Raw genomic sequence first — 7,503 nt, forward strand, 5'->3', positions numbered from 1 at the left:
ATTTTTCATTGAAAGGGCAATGCAATGAATAAAATAATAAAGAACACTTAACATCATATGAAACCCACCTTCGACATTCAACTCAAACAAACCTCCAACTCTACCAAGACCTACCAATCTCAGCATCAGAGAAGAAAAGGATCCATTAGCTAGAACTCCCTCACTATTCTGCCCCCACACTACAAACATCTGTCCTTCTTCTGCTGCCAGCCTGTTGGTTATTCTGCCTCTTTGTAAGGATAACCCCTTCACTTAAATTTTGGATCCCATTCCTTGAACATTCTACCTTCTCATGCACATCCTTCTTTAAAAAAAAAGAATTATGAAAAAAATACATCTATACTCTTCTATATTTACTTGTGAATTACCTTTATTGATGATCTATAATTCTTCATGTGAATTCAAGTTACTGTCTATCATCCATTTAGTTCCCTTTATGATTTCTTGTATGGTTCTATTACCTACTGGTTTTTATACTTGAGAATATAGCTAACAGCATATCTTTATGATCACTACATTTATTTCTATATTTTTCTTTTACTAGAGTATGACATCCTTTTTGTTGCTTACAGGTTTTTTTCACCTTGAGTTCTCTGGTGGTACCTCAACTTTCTATGGTTCATATTTGTTTTATAAATATCTTCCATTTATAACCTTCAAATTTTCTCTGTCCTTTTATTTTAAGTTTGTCCTTGCCAGGAAAAAAAAAATTGTGGGTCTCAATTTTTCAAGTCCAAAAAGAAAATCTCTTTCCTTTGTTCGGTGAGTTTAATTAACATCTGTTGCAATTACTGTTACATTAGGGCTTATTTCTGCTATCTTACTTCTGTTTTCTATTATCAAGCATCCTTTAGGTTCCTTTTGTTTATTTTCCTTCCTTCCATTAGATAAAATAAATTTTCTTCTCCTTATGTGTAAGTTATACATTCTTTTAGTCTCCTATTTGTTACCTTTTCTTAAAGCCATTCTGAGTGTTAAACTTGTTGCGAGGTCATTTTTTAAACTTCTTATATAATTCACATTTCCTCTCAAAAAAAAAAGACCTTTAATGTGCCTCTCGTTGTCGTCATTTCTCTCCTCTCGCCATGTTAGAATCAGAGGGAATTTTAATTCTTAATTAATGTTATTAACAGGAGGGGAGGGCTCCTTGTTATTTTAAACACAAATAAATTGTACTGAGTTATATTTACTCAATTCATTCAATTTCACTTCCCACATATCTTATTACATCTTCCTGGATTTGTTTTCTTTTCTTAGAGGAATCGTTTCTCTAAGAGTGTTTCTAAAGAGATCCTTTATGTATTTATCCTTCTGATGTCTTGTATACCTCAAAATATCTTTATTTTCTTTTCACATTTAAACGAAAATCAAGCTCAGCAGTTCTCCAAGATTTTGTCCTGAGAACCTTAGAGTTCCTGAGATACTCTCAGGATATCCACCAAATAAAAAATTATTTTCATAATGACATTAAAGTGTCATTTGCCTTTTTTGCACTCTCATTATTTCATGAGTATAGACTGGAAATTTTCCAGAGGCTCTATAACAGCAGATATAACAACAAATGGAATGCAGAATCAGATCTGAAAATCTAGTATCTTCTCTTACGTCAGATAGTAAAGAGAATTGCTAAAAGGTGGAACAATGCCATTCCACTCACTTACTGCTTTTTGCTTTAGAAATTATAGTTGTTTTCATAAAAGTGTGTTACTTATATTAAAATGTAATCAGAAATTATTTCTAAATGGAGTAATACAAGTTACTTTTTTAAATTTTCTTTTTTTTAAAGTTTTAATTTTTAATATGTCAAAATACATAATCCACATAAACAAGACCTCTTCAGGGTCCTTGATAATTTTTAAGATTGAATTTTGTAAGATTTAATTCTGAAATTAAAAAGTTTGAGAATCACTGGTTGAGCTGAATATATAATTCTATATTCTAAATTTTTATTCCTTCCATACTTTGAAGATGCTAAATTATATACCTATATTCCATGTCTCTAAACAGAAGTTTGATATTGATTTTATTGTTCTTTCTTCATGAATGATCTATTTCTTTCTTTCCAGAAGCTTTTAGAATTTTCTCTGGTTCTTAAACTTCACTATAGAATATCCAGGTGTCGATTCTTCTTATCCATCCTATTTTATAATCTATGAATTCTTTCTAACTTCTCTCATTCTGGAAAATTCTCAGTTATCATATCTTCAAATATTTACTCTTCTCTGCTTATTTTTTACTCTATTTTGTGGCCTCCTATTTATTAAACAGATGCTGAGACTGTTCCTTCTACTCTCTATGCCTCCTGACTTTCCATTCATTTTCTAACCCCCATCTCTTCCTGATCAATGGGAGTTCTTCAAAGATCGTGTAAAATTCTAATCATTATTTGGTTATATTTTGAATTCTCTTTTTATCCAATTTTTAAAATCTTTTTTATTGTGAAACAGAAAAGTACATAAGTATAAACATCTAGCCTTACAAATTGTTATAAAGTAACTATTCACACAATCACCACTAGGGCCAACTTCATAAACATGAATCTCATAGTCACGTGAGGTCACATACTGAGCTTGGTTTAATGTTCTGCTGTCACTGTTTCAAAAGTTTTTAATAATTTTTAAACAGAGGTGCCCACATTTTCAATTTGCACCGTGCCCCACAATTTACATAGCTATTATATCTAAGTATAATCCCTATAGTTTAGTTTCCATGGCCTTAGGGAAGGTTTTACATTGTGGCACATCAATAAGAGAGGGTATACTAAAACCAGTAAAAAAAAAAAATTCTTTTTTTTTTGAGTGCATGGTTCAGAAATCGAACCTGGGTCTCCCTCATGAAAGGTGGGCATTCTAACCACTGAACTACCCATGCACCCAAAACCAGTAAAATTTGAATTGTGAAAACTATAGAGAATAGAAATAAGGAATTCCCTATAATTGACAAAATGGCTAATTATTACAGGTTCTGAATTTTTCCTCCAACCCAATCCTGGAGATGACATATAGGGAAGATCAATGAATAGAGGTAAAGCAGCATTGTAATGAAAAGGGAAGAGGCCACACTGCACCAGGCCCCATGCACAATGCTGCATCTACTGGACAGGGCACTGCACAAAGAGATATTGAACAAATGATCACATGATACAAATGCATCATAAATTTTCAAGGAGAGAGTACCTGGTGCAATAAAAGCATACAATGGGAATTTGACCAAGACTGGAGTATCCAAGAAGGCTCTCCAGAAGTTATTTTAGCTCCATTTGAATGATGGAACAAAGCAAGCCCTGCAGCAGAAAGGAGCATGCCACCGCTGAAGAATTTTAAGATAGTATGCAGCAGGACAGGCCACGATGGCTCAGCAGGCAGAGTTCTCAGCTTACCATGCCGGAGACCCAAGTTCGGTTCCCGGTGCCTGCCCATGCAAAATAAAACAAATTCTTTTTAAAAGCCACACTAACTATCCTCCCCCTAAAATAAAATTAAAAGCCTGCCCATGCAAAAAAAAAAAAGATAGTATGCAGCAAATGAAGAAATACTGTCTGATAAGCCTGGACAGATAAGCAGGGACCAGATCAAGTAAGTTGGGTAACTTACAGAAAATGATAAAGACATAATACACAGATATTTCTTACCAAAGAGGAGCAGCTATGTGGAAAATTGTGACTTTCTACAGAAAACAGTTACTCAAAGACAACATGCCTATTACTTTTCCTTAAAAGGTTGCAAAGATAGTTCTGTATGAATTTAATACTTAAGCACTAATCATTAATAATTTAAGAATTCCCATCACACCACTGTTTTAATAAAGCATGATAATTTCCATAGCTTCAGTGAACAGCGTTTAAACGAAGGACACTCATTTTGCCATCACAGGGGCAGGAATAGATGGGGAGCAGAAAGTAATCAACTCAATGTGCCAGCATGTTAGCCAAGGTCAAGTCACCCTTCAAGCTTTTAGTTCTAATAGCATGTCCCTTATAAAAACACGCATTTCTTATATGCTGGTTCTATTTCTCCTTTCATGATATACTAAATTCTCTTAGCACCAATTATTAATTATCACAAAGCAAAAATCTGTTGAAAATGCCCAGAGGATGTGTACTGTAGTTTCACAGCTGTAGATCCAACAGAGTTTATAAACTCATTGCCAATGAATTAGGAGACTTCCATATGCTCAGAGGCCATTATTTGAACCCAAAATAAAAATCTTAATTATTTCCATCCATAAAATGTCCAGCAGAATGCTACGCTATGCTAATTTTAAGAACATAGAATAATGTAACAGATGCCATGGGTGGCCCACTACCTAGGAGGGAAAAAATCCTTCAGTGAAGTAAGCATTATAATATTTTATTACTTATGAGCTCTTATCACTGAGTAGGAAACAACAGCCTTCATTGGAGCCCCTTCTCTGGCCCAGACTTTGAATCAGGTGTTTTCCATGATATCTTGTTTAATTCTCACAACGAGTTTATGGAGTGCATATCATCTGCATTTCACAAAGGCACAACCTGAGCACATTAAGGAACTTACCCCACGTCACACAACTAAGCAAACAGCGGAGCCAGAAATTAGTATCTTGCTTTTAGATTACAGGACATCTATAGAAAATAATGGTGAGGAACAACTGTCAACCTGTGTACATTAGAAATACTAGAAATAGAAAGAGAAATCACCCACTCACTGACAGAGATTTTCAATGTGAATTTCACCTCCAGTCAACAACTCTTGATCCATTCAGGACATAGAAAACAGAAATTATCTAAACCACGGAAATCTTGAGAAAATTCCAAATTTGCCTCACTAATTATTTTTATTATTTAGTAGTTTTTTAGCAAAAAAAAAAAGTGTTTCGTTGTAGGAGCTAATGCCTCAGTGCTCTAACATTAATCACAGGAAAAATATTCAAACAGAATTGGAGTAAACTATACATGTTAGCAACTGACTTCAGAATTTTTCCCTTCTTCCTTTTCCCTAAGGCATAATAACCACCTAATAATGCCATAATAGTCATGAATAGTGCCACGTTTTCATAGATACCTTCTTTTTTGATTATTTTAGCACGAAGACTACTTGCTTTAGAATATATCTCCCACATCTCAAATTCTTTCTGTAGAGTTTTTCTGGGGGTTTTTTGGGGGGAGGGGGCTTCCATAGAAATTTAGTCTTTCCTATCTTTTTTTTAATTGATGAAACAAAACAACATACAAACACAAACGTTCTTAGCATATGAACATTCCATTCCTGGTGTACGATCAATGACTCACAGTAGCAGCATATAGTTATATATTCATCACCATGAACATTTCTTTGACTATTTGTATCACTCCAGAAAAAGAAATAAGAAGAAAAAACTCATATATACCATACCCCTTACCCCTCCCTCTCACTGAACACCAGTATTTCCATCTACTTAATAGATTTTAACTTTTGTTCCCCCCCTTTTTTTTTTCTATACCCCTTACCACTCCCTCTCATTGATCACTAGCATTTCAATCTACTCAACTTATCTTTTGCATGGGCGGGTACTGGGAATTGAACCCAGGTCTCCAGCATGGCAAGTGAGAATTCTGCCACTGAGCACTCAATTTATTTTAACATTTGTTCCCTCTATTATTTATTTATTCCTCTGCCTTTTATATTAATTTGGATAGCCTGAGATTTTATACTGGATTTGAACATTATGTGCCCTGAAAGAATCGAATTGGTAGGAAGCATCACAATATAGCTTATCTTCTTCAGGAATGTCAGTTGTGTGCGTTTGATCTTTGCAGGCTGCCTTCGTTCTGACTCTATTATCTGTTTTCTAATTCTTCTCATCTCCTTTTTACTCCCACCTATGTGATTTTTCTAATTCTATCTCATCCCCTGAACCCTTTTTACAGCTGCTTCAATTTTATTTTGCATGCCACTATTATGTAGTTTTCATTCATTTATTCCTCATTCTCTTGCATTAGCTCTGTTCTCTTTTCATTTCTCTTTGTTGTCATAGCATCTCTCATTGGATTTCTTGCATCTTCTTCAATTGTTTCAAATCTTTTGAGAAAATGGAATTTTTTTCCTGATTTTTAAATTATGGTAAAATTTCTAACATGTACAAAATTGGAAAGAATAGTACAATGAACACCCATACACCCACTACCCAGATTCAACAACTTATAACATTTTGCCGTGCTTGTTCCACATATCTTTTTATCTGTTTGAGGTATGTGTAAACCATCTGAAAGTAAGATGCAAATGTCATAACATTTCACCCCTAAATACTTCAACATGCCACATGTTCCGATTCCACATTACCATTAGCATACCTCAAAATAAATAATAATTTCCTGTTAGTGTACATCTATATTCAATTTTTACAATCATCTAAAATTATACCTGTATTAGTTAGGGTTCTCTAGAGAAACAGAATCAACAGAGAACAGTCGCAAATACAATATTTATAAAAGTGTCTCACGTGACCATGGAAACGCAGAATCCAAAATCCGCAGGGCAGGCTGTGAAGCCGACAATTCTGATGGAGGGTCTGGACGAACTCCACAGGAGAGGCTCACCAGCCGAGACAGGAAGAGCCTGTCTCTTCTGCATTCTCCTTAAAAGACTTCCAGTGATAAGATTAAGCATCACTCATTGCAGAAGACACTTCCCTTTGGCTGATTACAAATGTAATCAGCCGTGGATGTAGCTGACATGATCATGATTTAATTCTATGAAATGTCCTCATTGCAACAGACAGGCCAGCACTTGCCTAACCAGACAAACAGGTACCACCACTTGGCCAAGTTGACACATGAACCTAACCATCACAGTCTACCCTTTGTCAATTTGGCAGCTATACATACCACCTTAAAGCATACCAAATTTCTAAATAAAAAAAATAAATAAATAAAACACACATTTTTTCTTTCACCTAACAATACTCAATTGTGCTGGTTTAAAAGGATGTATGCCCCCTAGAAACTAAGCCATGTTTTAATCAAAATCCCATTTCATAAAGGTAGAATAATTCCTATTCAATACTGTATGTTTGAAACTGTAATCAGATCATCTCCCTGGATGATGTGATTTAGTCAAGAGTGGTTGTTAAACTGGATTAGGTGACAACATGTCTCCACCCACTTGGGTGGGTCTTGATAGGTTTATTAGAGTCCTATAAAAAAGGAAATGTTTTGGAGAATGGGAGATTCAGAGAAAGCAGAAAATGCCACAGCACCACGAAGCAGAGAGTCCACAAGTCAGTGACCTTTGGAGATGAAGAAGGAAAACGCCTCCTGGGGAGCTTCATGAAAGTGGAAGCCAAGAGAGAAAGTTAGCAGGTGACGCTGTGTTCACCATGTGTCCTTCCAGCTGAGAGAGAAGCCGTGACTGTGTTCGCCATGTGCTTCTCACTTGAGAGAGAAACCTTGAACTTCATCAGCCTTCCTGAACCAAGGTATCTTTCCCAGGATGGATGTGTTTGATTGGACATTTTTATAGACTTGTTTTAACTGGGATATTTTCTCAG

The sequence above is a fragment of the Tamandua tetradactyla genome, chromosome 21, assembly GCF_023851605.1.
Source record: "Tamandua tetradactyla isolate mTamTet1 chromosome 21, mTamTet1.pri, whole genome shotgun sequence".
Lineage (NCBI taxonomy): Eukaryota > Metazoa > Chordata > Mammalia > Pilosa > Myrmecophagidae > Tamandua > Tamandua tetradactyla.